The sequence below is a fragment of the Triticum dicoccoides genome, chromosome 1A (assembly GCF_002162155.2).
Source record: "Triticum dicoccoides isolate Atlit2015 ecotype Zavitan chromosome 1A, WEW_v2.0, whole genome shotgun sequence".
Taxonomy (NCBI): Eukaryota; Viridiplantae; Streptophyta; class Magnoliopsida; order Poales; family Poaceae; genus Triticum; species Triticum dicoccoides.
This window is the reverse complement of record NC_041380.1, coordinates 355,285,922-355,300,575: the sequence shown is the minus strand read 5'-3', so window position 1 is coordinate 355,300,575 and position 14,654 is coordinate 355,285,922. Positions and strand designations below refer to the sequence as shown.

Sequence of the window (14,654 nt, the reverse complement as noted above, 5' to 3'; positions counted from 1 at the left end):
CCCCTGCCGAGCTTTTTCTCCGGGGATCCCCACCCCACCGCCCAATGAACGCCCCCAACCGCCAGTGACTGCCAACCAGAGGTCTCACAACTTCGAATACCCACCGACCACTAATTTATTACCATTTATGTCCTTCATATACGCGCTGACGGGTGGGCCCTATGGTAATGTGCGCTGCTGAATGTGGACCGTTTGACTGGTCAATTGATCGTGTTATCAACAAATTACGGAGCTGTATGGTGAGCCAGTGACCGTATGATCACCCTAAAATGTACTCATATTTTGTTAACACAATACAGACTCAAACTACCATTTCTTTCTTTCATATACGGGCTGACAGGTGGGCCCCATGGTTACGCGCCCCGATGGTGCAACACTAGTTGCACCGCGTGGAATGTTTGACTGGTCAATTGATTGTGTCATCAACAAAATACGGAGTTGTATGGGTGAGCCAGTGACCGTATAATCACGATATGTATTTGTTTAACACGGTACAGACGCAAGGGCTCATATATACGCGCAAGCACTCACCGCTATAAGCGCACACACGCGAACCCTACCCCTATGAGCACCTTCGAGAGAGTGGGCCAGCATATATGATCTTGAGATTTTACGAAGTCACCATAGGTGCCTCGTAGTCGAGGGGAACGTCTCCTCCCACTGAACGTACATCGCTGAAAAATACTGAAATTAACACAAGATAAATGCGAGCACTGGGACTTTAACCTTGGTGGACTCGAGAAACCACTGTCCTCTAACCATCCAACCACATGTTGGTTAGCACGACAAAATGTATGTGGTGACTGTGATGAGCTTATTCCGAAGTCCAGTGACCATATCGTGCTTTCGCTTCAAATACAATGACCGTAAGTGTCGTCAACAAAATACGGAGCACGCATCAAATGCAAAGTCCGTCAGTGTCATCAACAAAATATGGAGACGTATCGTGAGCTAGATACCGTTGTACTATTGTATATGCTTATTTTCTTAGTGGCCGATTGCGTGTGTGGTGTGGTGGGCACATCATTTCTAGTTGTGGTGGGTCAACATGAAGACTCATGGGTCGGTTCCATCCTGCGCCACATATAGGTTGGACCGAGACGTGTTATACGAAGACCCATGTGGAGGACTCGGCGTACAACACGAAGCTACTAGAGTCGCGGAGGATTCTATCCCCACTAGTGATAAGCCGACTATATATGATTTGTAACCCTAGGCCCTTAGTATGTTATACAGGCTTGGGGGCTAGTTCGTTGATAGTATACACACATGCACAATGTCCAGTATTCACGTGTACTTTGTACACACCCCTATCACTAATATATAGTACCAGGAGTAGGCTCTTTCTTCAACTGCAAGGGTCCGATCCGAATTAGCGTAAAACTTTGCCTCGTATTACCATCCAGCCTAACAGCTAGGGATATCCTACCGAATGATATGATGAAATCATATCTGCCAACTACTAAGAGAGAGGTGTGTCGGGGGCAATGTGTGCGAGAGAGGCCTAAAGATAATGTGCGTGCGGGAGACACGTAGGCACATATATGTGCGTATAGAGGGCTAGTAGAGACCGTGCATGTGTATATATGCATGTGAGAGAAATAGTGTCCAACTGAGATTAGTGAAAAGAGTGGTACATAGTAGTCAGAAAGAGAGAGAGAAACAAAGAGAGCATGTGCGTGAGACACCCTGACACCCTGAGAGAGATTGTGAGCATGTGTGAAAGAGAAATGCCGATGCATATAAAGTGTGTGCACTGCGTTAGATAGAGAGATATATAACGTGTTTGTGAGAACGGGGCGAGGCATAGTGCATCTACGTGTAAAAGGCGGTTCTACGCATTAAATTAAAATATAAATGGCATTATTATTTTTGGATGAGATCATGCATTTTGCAAATTGCGTATGGACGAAAATCGGTCTATCAGACACCCATACTCTATTGAATTCTAGCATGTGCATGTGTTTATTTCATATTATCGATCCATAGAGTGAGAGCGGTTTGAAATACAGGCAATGGATGCTTTTGCAATTCATATATAAACATTAATTAGTGCACTCCATGTTAGTGTGAAGCACTTTATACATTTGTCACTTGCATGGATACATTCCAAATTGCTAGCTACGAAATAGAATACATGTTGAATTCAACATAAAGGGGTTTTTGAAGATTCGAATTCATAGGAAGTGCATTCATCTATTTGAACCCGAGATAATGGCATTTGTAAATCAGATGTAAAAGGGGGCATCAATCTTTGTTGTGAGTTTGAACATGCTATATATATTCATACGCATATCTAACTTTTTTTGCAACCAAGGAGATTATATCTGGAACCATGCATGAACTGAGGTAAGTTGCATATTTTTTTAATATATACTCGTGTACAATGTATATTCAAATGTACCCCCTCCATTCCAAAATAATCGTAGCTTTAGGATTTTCAAGAGTAAAGATTTGTGAAGTTTGAAAAATCCTGAAAGTTCAATTCAATAGAACCGAAAACATTAATGCTTCTGCTCCCAAATATTGAACGAAGCGCCAAATAGGCCTCTGGTCACCCGAAACCGCGCGAGACTAATGTTTTGGTGGTAGGAAATTACTGTCCTGACTCTGGCCCGTGTAGCCTATCGGCCCGATGTCCAAAGGTCTAAACTGGAGTAGGTTTGTAACTTCACCAAGACGCCAGTCTCAACCACCTCCGAGAAGCATTCATACGCCGTGGGTGCCTACCCATGCGCTCGCCGAAATCTATCCCGCCCACATTTGGGACACCTGACATGACTGTCCTACCCCCAACCCGCAATATGTCCGAAATTTTAGATGGGGGCAAAGTTTGTAACTTTCCCCAAATTTCAAACAAGCGCGCCTCAAACCGAAACATTGTTCCCCCTTAGTTCCCTACCTCCCTCCGTTTTCCCATTCATACTCCGTGGGCGCGAAAACGCCCTCTCCACCAGCCGCGAAACCCCATCCTCCTCCGTCCTCCACCCCATAGCGGCCAATCCACCGCCGCCCTCCTCCATCACGCCGGAGCCGGTACCCCGACGTCGTCGTCCAACGCAACCGCAACCGCAACCGCAAAGCCCTCAAGGACTTAGCAGCTGAAGCTGAGGTAGAGCAGCCTCCATGACACCGACGCCGACGTGCGCCGTACCAGAACCACTCTGACCACGCCGTCCTGCGCCTCGCAGCTGCGGCTCCACTGTCGCAACCGTCCACCGCACCGGAGCTTTTCCCGCTACGCTGTCGTTCGCCGCCTCAGACATGCTTCCCCGCCGCCGACAGACGGCCACCGCACCACACTCAACAACTTGGCCATGGGTTCGTCCAAGGCTGCACCGTCCTCCACAACTTCTGGTTTCCGGCGAACAACAAGAAGATCGTCGTAAAAACAGAAGGAGGACACAACACTGCCAACAGAAAGAGGTACTCCTCTTCCCTTATTTGTGCAAATCTTACGTCTCCGCTCACACCGTATTCATCCCACGAAAGTAACTAGTTGAGCGCTTCTTACTACATCTTCTTTGTGATAGTAAATGCACAAGGTTTCCTCCCTTTTAGTATTTCACCTTTGCTAGAGGTCAGTAGCCCGCCTGGATTTCAATTCAGGGTCAGTCGAACCGCAATTAAAAGAAGCAGCACCCGCTTAGGCGCGCGGAGCACCTAGTCCGCCTGTTCCCCAGGGAAGCGGCGCATCGGTGTCTATCATAGGGGTGTGGGACGCAAGAGCTGCTTGCGCCCGATCTGGAGGTCGGCGGGGCTTGAATGGATGGCCAGGGGCGGTGCCAAGCACGGCGGTGCGGTGAGGTCGAGGGAAGGGCACAGGCAGGGGAGGAATACTGGGCCGGTGGTCGCTGGCGTTTCGAGCAAGATCGTCAACACTGACTGGCTAGAGGTAGATGAAGGCGATCTGCCCGTTCTTTGTACATCGGACGGTGCAGAAAAAATGGACTGACCTATTTGCTTTTAGTCGGCTATTATTTTCATAGAATCCTTTAGTAATTTTGTCGTGGAATTGTCACGGCAGATGTCCTAGTGTGAGGACTTAGTCGTGAGGCCAACGCATCTATGTGGTAGCTTGAGAGGGGTTGAGCGGAATCGAGAGACGCAACACAAGACAAGGATTTAGATAGCTTCGGGCCCCGGGGAACATCATCCGGTAATAGCCCTACATGCTGCTTGTGGCTAGATCTCATTATGATCATGAGGAAGTCGCCGTAAACTGGCTCTCCCAGTTAACCCTAACCCTTAAGATTGTTTCCTCTTACTTGTCCCTCTTTGGGGAGCCCTGCCCCTCCTTATATAAGTTGAAGGGGTGGGTTACATGTAGAGTACAACTCGGACTTAAGACTTAACTATTATAACTTCTCTTCTTGGGCTTCTTAACATCTTGGGCTTCATAACGTCTCGGGCTTCATAACATCTCGGGCTTCATAACTCCTGGCGACCCAGTTACCACTACCTTCCCGGGAGTTAACTAGTGCCGGTTTAAGATGGTCTGCCGGGAGTTAACTGGTGCCGGTTTAAGAATGTCTGCTGAGTTATAATCTGACTTAACTCCTGTCTTAATTGTCAGCCGGTTTAACAACCGACCACTTTATCGTTTGGGTTAACTGCCTGTTTTACCTGTCTGTCTTAACTGTCAGCCGGTTTAACAACCTGTCGGTTTATCGTCTGACTTAACACCAAATGGTTTACCACCTGCCTTAACACCTGCTGGTTTACCACCTGCTTTAACACCTGCTGGTTGACCACCTGCTTTAACACCTGCCGTTTACCACCTGCTTTAACACCTGCCGGTTTACCACCTGCTTTAACACCTGCCGGTTTACCACCTGCTTTAACACCTGCCGGTTTACTAAGTCCCTGCCGGGTTATAACTCCGGCCGGATCATACCGCGGGGTATATCCCCGACATTAGCCCCCAGTTTAATTTGGATTTATCCATGTTAAACTGATCCTGATCATCCTTAAGTCTTTGTTACTTCCTTCTTCTATAAAATCCGAGTCAGTGGGCCAGCTTCATAATCAATTTGCTGACATTGGTTTGTCACAGAGAAATATTGTGAAGAATAACTCCTTTTGACTTCAGCTCCCAATGCTCAAAAATATTGGCCTTTGAAATACTCATCTGATCTTCAGCCGGTTTAAGAATGTAGAACCTTGCCGGTTTAAGAATGTAAAACCTTGCCGAGTTATCATTACCGGTTTACAAATATTGATGGCACCGGGTCATAATTGTAGTTAACATCAAGCTTGAAAAATTTACCTCTTATATGCCTATCACTTGTAGCCCCCAAGTCTTAAGAAGGTAGCATAGCAACAACTTAAGACTTGCTTCAATATGAATGTCACAAGTTTGAAGAAATCCAGGTTGTTCATCTCAATCACCAGTCAGAACTGAGTATTCCACATATGTAGCCCCCAAGTGCCGGGTTGTCATGCTTGCAGCAACCTGGGACTTGAAATTGCCTTATGCTCATAAAAACTTCAACCAGTGTAGCCCCCAAGGGCCGGGTTATTATGTAATAATGAGCAGGGACTTTATAAATATAATCATGTAAACTTGAGCAGCAATGTGTAGCCCCCAAGGGCCGGCTTAGTAGATAATATTGAGCTGGGACTTTATATATACTTCATTGAGAATAACATTATACGATGTAACCCCCATCATGGGGCTTGAACCCACGCCCACAAGGTTGAGAGTGTTGTGCTTTACCAACTGAGCAGTGGATCCTTCAATAATAGATGAAAATTTGTGTACCTTGAATTGTTGATAGGAGCAACTGGTAGCCCCCAAGGGCCGGCTCATTACGATGTGATGAGTCGGATCTTCAATAAGTGAGCAAATAATGACTTTGCATTAGCCCCCAAGTGTCATGGTGCATGCTTGCAGTTACATGAGACTTGTGTACTTGATGTAATCCCAACTTGAATAATGTAGCCCCCAAGTGTCGGGTCGTAAGCCTGCAGCGACTCGGGACTATTCCCTTCAATTGTAGAATAAATCATATCCATTGATAATATGATAGTCATTGCGCTAAAGAGACTTCAAAAACCTTAATCATAATACCGGTTATTGATAACCATAATAAAATCCAGCCATGTTGGCTATTAAAGATTTGAATAATATGACTTGGTTTGAAAACCGATTCCTGCCCTATAAGCCGGTATATCCATGCACATATGATACATGCTATGATGATGTAATAATGATGTATGATGTAATATATGATGATGTATGTGTATGATCAAGAGGGTTTAAGCTATGGTTCGGATATGACCAGAGTCCCCAAGTAGTCATAATTGTGGCATTGCGCCGATCAAGAGGTGTAGCTATGGTTCGAATACGACCAAGCCCCCAAGTGATTTTCCTAGTGCTCTTATGCCTATCAAGAGGTGTAACTATGGTTCGAACCCATAGCCCCCAAGTGATTTCCTTGGTGGCCTTATGCCTATCAAGAGGTGTACCTATGGTTCGGATACGACCAAGCCCCCAAGTGATTTCCCTGGTGCCCTTATGCTTATCAAGAGGGTATAAGCTATGGTTCGGATACGACCAGAGCCCCCAAGTGATTTCCCTGGTGGCCTTAAGCCTATCAATAGGTGTGACTATGGTTCGAACATAGCCCCCAAGTGATATTGTGAGTTGTGCTCAAGGCATACCCATGTTTGAGCTGTGCTATGCAGCAGACTCTCTTTGGCCCCTTATGATAATATTGGCTTGATAGCCGTATCAAGAGGTGTAGCTATGGTTCGAATAGGACCAAGCCCCCAAATGATACTGTGAGCTGTGCTCAAGGGGTACCTATGTTTGAGCTGTGCTGTGCAGCAGACTCTCTTTGGTCCCCTTAATTTTTCCTGAGAACTCGAACTTGCGAGAGATTTATTCTTTCAACCGGAAATTTTTAAACCGGATATTGAGAGCGTCAAAGCTTTATGGGAGACAACCTTCCCTTGAGTCGGATTTTTAAACCGGAATCCTTCTTTTTAAGCTAAAAATTTTCTGACGGCCTTTAAATTTGCACCAATATGGCGGTTTAGGGTCCTGCATTAGATAATTTTGCAAGCCGGAGTATTTTCTCTTTTAAATAAAGCAATATATAATATAAATATATACTGGATAGATTTCACCTGATATGTTAGGCCAGAAAATATCCACCGCGGAGTTAACCATCACCACAGTGAAGGTGAAATCCATCACGGCCGAGACGGCCGCGGGAACAGACAGACGGGGCCGGCCACGGCGTTGTGAGCCGGTGCAGACGGGCGAGTCAATCATGTTGTGTTGATGTAGCGGGGGCGGCGGTTCACGTATGTATCCATCCAGCAGCACGGCACGGACAAGTGCTAGTGCAAAAATCGATGCTGGCGCGCCCCCCTTATGCAACACCTTTATAATGAATAGTAGTCCTGCAAAAATATATCACGGACCAGAATAATTGTTCTTTGTTAAAAACAATATATGCCAATAAAATATCTTGGGATGGACATCACCTGATTTATTCGAATAATGGATGATCCACAAGTGTCATCTGTAGATAACTTTTTCAATACAATTGATCCTTGTATGTTCTCGGGACATGGTCCACGGTCTCGGTACTTACGCAAGAGTGATATCCACACACTCCAATTGATATGACATTTTATCAAGTGGACCAGAAAAAACTCCCGAGTCGGTCGTTTGTTGACTGATCTGCTTCTCCCTTTCATTTTAATTTTGACTTTGTTGTCCCTCAAACCGGCCCTTCACTTGCGTTTCCTGAAGCACCTTGTTTGGATATGCTGTTTTATCAGAGCTGGTTTCCCGTAATCCGATCTAACCGTGTAACAAACTAAAACCACGTTTGGGTGGTCCAATAGAAACGTGGATAAGCAGAATTCGGTTTCCACAAAGCCAGGAAAGTGCGTCTAGTGAAAAACAACTAATACTCGTTTTTATAGAAACCTGGTTACATAAAACAGACTTTTTTTCCCTCCACGTCTTCCTCAACAAACTTGTTGGCGCCAACTGTGCCTTCCCGCGCAACTAGCACGCGCCCTTTTTTCCAAGCTTCTATATATATACAGGGATGCCGGCATAACAAACATCAACAAACAGGATCTGGGTACGTGCTTCTTCCATGGCTGGCCGCCGATAACGGCTGTGATCATCGATCTTCTGGCCATCGACGCTAGGCTGAGATCTCCAATCAGACGCCGCTGACCCTGCTGGGACAACAAGAGCTACCTCCTCGACTTGTTTGCAGCAAGAAATCAACCTTCATGAGCCTACAGGTAAGATTCATAATCAGAAACTGATGAACATACTCAAACTTATAGCAAAATTGTTCATGTTCTGAGGAAACAAGTGCAAGTATGGAACTTAAATTGCAAAGTTCTGCCAACATGTCTTTACTCGAGTGATGAATAGACAAACCTTCTCTATGCACTAGTCGTAGTTCAGCCTGAGTCGTAGTCATGTAATTTTAGTACAAAGCTGACAATTCTTTTATAGATGCGATACCCTTGATATTGATTTAGAAATTGCTTCATGCACGATCCTGCTGCCCGATGCATGCACGGCATCGAAATCCAGCGGCCGGTGCCCGATGTATGCGCGCATGTGTGGCCGGATTTTAAACATAGTCCATATTTTGTCATGTGTATAGCACAGCTCTACTGATTTTAGTACTCCCTCCGTTCCTAAATAATTGTCTTTCTAGCCATCTCAAATGGACTACAACATACGGATGTATGTAGACATGTTTTAGAGTGTAGATTCACTCATTTTGCTCCGTATGTAGTCACTTGTTGAAATCTCTAGAAAGACAATTATTTAGGAACGGAGGGAGTAGATCATAATTACTTCCATCATAATGGAAGACCATTGGCAGTAAATAGTACTAGTACAGATAAGTAGGGCCAAAAGGTAATAAAAAATCCTTTTTTTCTGCTTAAGTGATTTAACTAGTAGTAGTTTATATTGTTTTGTTTACATGTAGGAAAATATGGACGACCAAATCAAAAATATTAAGAAGGAAAAGACCGAAAAGCAGCCCATAAAGCGCCACACATGGAAATCTTCAGAGGACAAAATATTGCTCAACATATTAAAAGATCAAACTCAAAATGGAGGTAAGGAAGGAACAGGATACACAAAGAAAGCATGGCGTGAAATCCTAGAACAGTTCAATGAGTCAAAGGTAGACAAACTTGAGTTGCAACAAATAAAAAATCGTCATAAGTACTACAGGAGTTGTTATGCTAGCATGGACAAACTTCTAAAGCACACAGGGTTTGGTTGGGATGACGATGATAAAATGATCAAAGCTTCAGAAGAAAGTTGGGCGGATCTCATATCGGTAAGTTGAAACACATTAATTTTTAAATATTGCTATATCATACAGTTGAAAAATGGACTTACAATAAACTAACAAACTGCAGAAGGACAAGAATATTCAAGAATACCGAGACAAAGTGTGGCCTAGTTGGATAGACCTTCAGGACATTTGTGCTAGCTCTACCGCATCAGGAGTTGGTGCTATATCTAGCAAAGGGAAAGGTGGAACCAGCAAAGAACAAATTGAAATTGATCTGAATGAGATAGTAGAAGTTGAATCTGATGGAACAAATGATTCCCCTGTTGCTTGTCCTAAGAAGCCTAACACCACTAAGGTCGAGAAAAAGAAGAAGGGCAATGCAAGTGGGTCGCAAAACACTTCAAAAGGGCAAAAGCGAACAGCTGATGATGCTATTAATGCAATTGATCGCCTGGCAGATGCATCACTGATTATTGCAAAATCAAAGAAAAATGCAGCACAGCAAACAGAAGCTTACTCAGTGAAAGCATGTATGCAGATATTAAATAGCATGCCTGATGTTGAACCAAACAAAAAATTGAAAGCTGCACAAGCATTTGAACATGTTGATAAAAGGGCTATTTTCATTGAGATGGATGAAGAGACTCGGTCTCTCTGGGTTGAAAATGCGTAGTTTTTTACTTGTTGTAGTGTACTGTTTAGTTTTCTGAATAGGTTGTATTTGCAATTTCCATAAATTCCTTCTGTAAGTTAGTGTTCAAACAATCAATATGCAAATTTATATATTTATTTGGTTCGTGCTACTAGTTATATATGGTCTCATATATAAATCCCTCTTCAGAACTTGGATTTATATTTGTGTGTGTGTGTGTGTGTTCTACAAATACATAAGCTTAAGATATAAGTGAGAAGTTGATGGCATACCTTTCCTTTTGGTTCATTGGTTTAAACATCAATGATGCAATGTTGCTCTTTGCGTCAGTACATATCTCCATTTTTATCATCAACCTAGCGAGTAAAATTTGTCACCGAAATCATTCAATGTTCTCCTATCACTCATTCAATGATTCTTGTCCTACCATTTAATAGAAAATTTATCAGCTCTAGAACAATAACATTGTAGAAATTCCGACAGTTAACCGAAGTTGCTACATGAAATTTTGCAGGGAAACCATGGAAGATATGGCAGATGGAGACTATTCTGATTCTGAGCAAATTATTATTAATGACCTTTCTGCAATGTCACTTTTGCAACATGTGCTGTTCGGAAGGCTATTCAAAACACCACGTAATACCTCTAAATTAACTGGTGCGCAAAAGACTAGAGAGTGGTTGGAAGGACATCCAGTTAGATTTTATGAACAACTTCGTGTTGATAAGCACACCTTCTACTTATTGCGAGATGCATTGTGCGAGAGGAATTTACTTACAGATACAAAACGGATGGACGTCAATGAACAACTAGTCATATTTCTACATACAATTGGTCACAATGTTAGGAACCGTGTTATCCAGGATAGATTTCAACATTCAGGAGAAACAATAAGTCGGCATTTCAAGAGAGTATTAAAAGCCATTAATGGCTTACGTGATGTTTACATAACAGATCCGTCCAATGAAGTTCCCAACGAAATATTGGGCGACTCAAGGTTTTACCCATACTTCAAGGTATATATTCTATCTCAAGAACATGTTCCTTTTGGATATTACTTGCAGCAAAGTTCAAATCTTCAATTCTAATTCTGAATTTTTCTCAACAGAACTGTATGGGAGCAATTGATGGGACACATATTAATGCAAAAATCAAGCTTGATAAACAAACTCCTTACAGAAATAGGCATGGTTATCCCTCTCAAAATGTAATGGCAGTAGTGTCATTTGACATGACATTTTCATATGTGGCTGCTGGATGGGAAGGTTCCGCATCGGATCAAGCCGTATTAAGGTGGGCTGTTACTGATGGTGGGTTTGTTGTCCCAAAAGGTAAAAATAAAAAATACATGAATTTACATGCAAGTAAAGTTTGTCTCATTGTATCAAACATGTAATGATATAATAGGAAATTTGAGAGTGATATCAAACTTTACATGCAGGTAAGTTTTATCTCGTGGACTCGGGCTATGCAAATACTCCAAGATTTATTGCCCCCTATCGTGGAGATCGCTATCACATTGGTTCTTTTCGTGGAACTAAATGTCGATATAGTAGTGAGAAAGATTTGTTCAATCATCGTCACGCACAACTACGGAATGTTGTAGAACGTATTTTTGGCGTTCTAAAAGCTCAATTTCCAATATTAACAAGGAATGGAGGAATCCCTTATCCTTACAAAAAATAGGTCCAAATTGTTATGGCTTGTTGCATCATCCATAACTTCATAAGGAAGGTTGATAGGAATAATGAGTTGCTTGAGCTTTATGAACAAGAGGGAACACAAGGAGATGTTGACACCGGTGACCAAGAAGTTCGAGGGCAAGCAAACTTACAAGAAGATGATCGAGTTGCCGGTGAAAGAGTACGTGCAAGCATCGCTCGACAGTTGTGGAGTAATCTCCAACAGCATGCCACTCAGGAAGAAGAAGATGAAGATGATTAATTAAGCACTAAAATAGTTGTTATCATTTTTATTTACAGGTACATTGGATAACTATCGACAGATTTTTCATTCATTTGTAGGTTCACAAGCTTTACATTCAATGTTTCAATGCTAAAATCATTTTCTTGTCCATTCACACATCATACAGCAAGTTCGGTATGGACCTTGAGAATATAAAATTACTGAGCTAGAGAGAAGCTCACCTCACATTATCTGAATGAAGAGTCTGTCACCATAGTCCCAGATCCAGCATGCCACGAAGAGGGCAGCTCATACTCATCCACTGGAAGTAGTTCAGACTGCGTCGAGCACGCTCTGGACTCCCTGGATGCCTCGGTAGTGAAGGGTCTAGAAGATGGGGCGGATTTTGTCCTCCGCCACCAACCACAGTCGCGAGTCGTCCACCGCGACAGCGTGCCCTTCTTCCCCGCCGGTAGGCCTCCACCGCGAAGAACAGATGGGACGCCCCACGTCTGCACTGCACGCCGCGGAACCATACGGCATCGCCGTGGTGGCGTCGGTCGCCGGAGCCGGGGCCGTTGACGGTGTGAGGAGAGTGGAACGGGAAGCGGCAGCCGCGCAACCGTACGGCTTTGTCGCCGTGGCGGCGGTCACCGGAGCCGTTGATGGCGTGGGGAGCTTGGGCTAGGTCGAGCTCCTCGAGGAACAGAGACGGTAAGCTGCGGCGGCGATTTGGGGAAGAAGCGGAGGCGACTTGAGTTCAGAGAGACACAGGGGAAAGTAAGCGGCGTCTACAAAGTACTAACTAATCCAAACACGCTTTTACCAAAACTTGTTTTAACGTTTTCTCACCCAAACGAGTTATTCCAGAAACTCCTGGTAACGAAAATTCTCCCTTAAAACAGGTTTTCCTAAAAACACTCCTAAAACTCGTTTTCCTAAATCTCAGGTTTTATTATTGGTATCCAAACAACCACGAAGCAGGGTTGGTTTAGAATAGTGGTCTGACGGCCAGTGGTTTGTTTCGCAGCCGTAGAGGAAGGGCCAAGCGAACAAAGGGCTGGCTCAAGGCGCGACGGGTCGACGAGGCGGAGGCACAAGCGGCTCTCAGAACCGGTTATGGCAGCGTTGGGAGTGACATTGGTGAGGGCAACTTTACGCAGTGCCGCGGAACAGGGGCCTGCCCTTGGTGAGTGGCGACTCAAGGCCACAGACGGGCAATTCAGTGGAGTGGAGTAGGACAGCGACTCGCCGCCGAGGGCCGCGGCGTCTTGAGGCCACTCGAGTGAGGCGGTTTAGAGGTGCACCGGCAGCTGGCGGTTTGGCAACAGCCAAGGTCGAACGCGGCCGGCGGCTCGAGTTCGGCGAAATCACAGGGCGCTTCTAGGCGCAGTAGGAGCGACGGCATAGTCCGGGTCATGGCCAGCTCGGTCGACTCACTTCTGTATCCTCGCATCCAGGAATTAAGGTGTGCAAAAGATCCACTATAACAAAATAGGCATGTAGGGACGTTTTTGTATCGACGCTTTTATCAACGTCTTATTATTCAAAATCATTTGGTGCATAGGGACGATTTCTGAGGCGCAAAGGACATCGTCCCTTGGTTCCCATAGAAAAAAAAAAGGATTCCGGTGGTTCAAAATATCTTGCGCCACCACCACCACCCTAATCCCCCATCGTGCGAGATGGCCCAAGAAAGTAACTTTCATGGAAAAAGGGTGCGATCTCTGGCCTCTAAACCTAGCGCCGCCATGCCACACCGCTGCTCTCTGTCAAGATCCTGCTCCTCCTCACCCGGACTCGCTGTAGCAGGTCCACACCCCTCACCTGTCGGCCGCCAACTGTAGGCTCGGGGGCCCGGGCCTCCAGGCGGTGGCCCAGCCCCACTCCGGCCGCCTCGAGCTGCAGCTCCGGCACACCATGCACTCCGGCTGAAAGGAAGATGACGGGTGGTGGAGCGGGCAATGGAACTGGACATCGCCACCTCCTCCTACTGAGATCGTAGCGAGATACGACCCGACAGAAGGTAGAAGAGGAACAAGATCGACGAGGATGAAAGGTATTGATCAGTTAGGCGCTCGTTTATTTGTATGTTCGCTGTCCTTGTCGTTCAGACTTTGATTCAGATCCACCTTTCTGTATGTAGCTGTTTTATTTGTTCGCCCACGGCAACAATGTTATCAGAGACTTAATTAGTTTATATAATCCTCGGGGGGAAATTGTATGCCCCGGCGACGACTCCCACCCGGCCCTGCATTTGCTCGCCCGGCATCCTCTATCTCCAAGAACCCGACGTCTTACGACCAAAAAAAAAAATCCAACAAGCGTCGTCAGCCATGTGAAGCTCGTTTTCATCAGGTAGGCTGTCCTCTTGCTTGACACTGTCGACTAGCAGCAAGGCGGCAAGTTCATTTATATGTGAGTTGATCTAATTTTTGTTTTAGTTTTTCTACCAATTCATCCCAAGTAAAAAATTGGAGCCGCTCCCTTGATGCGTACTTAATTGTGGAGGAGAATCTTGACATTGTACATTAGATTATCCTATTAAGATAGGACAACACTGTTTTGCCAGTTTTTTTCTGAACTCTCATCTGTTTACCGATTAAACATTTAGACTACCACTTCAATTTAGACTACTACTTCAATTTACACATAGCTTTTTTCGTTGTTTGCTCCCAAACTATTGGCCCTCACGTATGCAGGTGCTTGATAAAAAGCCTCTGATAATATCCTGATTGAATAGGATGGTCAGTGTTCTTAACACATTTTTCTTTTTCATGCAGTTAATAATAGTT

General features: G+C 44.7%; 1 long non-coding RNA gene and 1 pseudogene across 2 annotated transcripts; one reads left to right on the top strand and one right to left on the bottom strand.

Annotated features, from left to right (window-relative positions):
- Positions 1 to 7,852: 7,852 nt before the first annotated feature.
- LOC119272751 lies at positions 7,853 to 12,679 on the bottom strand. 2 transcript variants are annotated; one of them, XR_005134782.1, is made up of 3 exons: positions 12,102 to 12,679; positions 10,227 to 10,377; positions 7,853 to 8,271 (listed from the first exon to the last, which is right to left on the bottom strand). It is a non-coding gene; the product is annotated as an uncharacterized LOC119272751 (long non-coding RNA). The 2 variants fall into 2 exon arrangements; XR_005134784.1 differs by lacking the exon at positions 12,102 to 12,679 and adding an exon at positions 11,789 to 11,885.
- On the top strand, positions 8,183 to 11,925 carry LOC119272740 (annotated as a pseudogene).
- Positions 12,680 to 14,654: the final 1,975 nt, after the last annotated feature.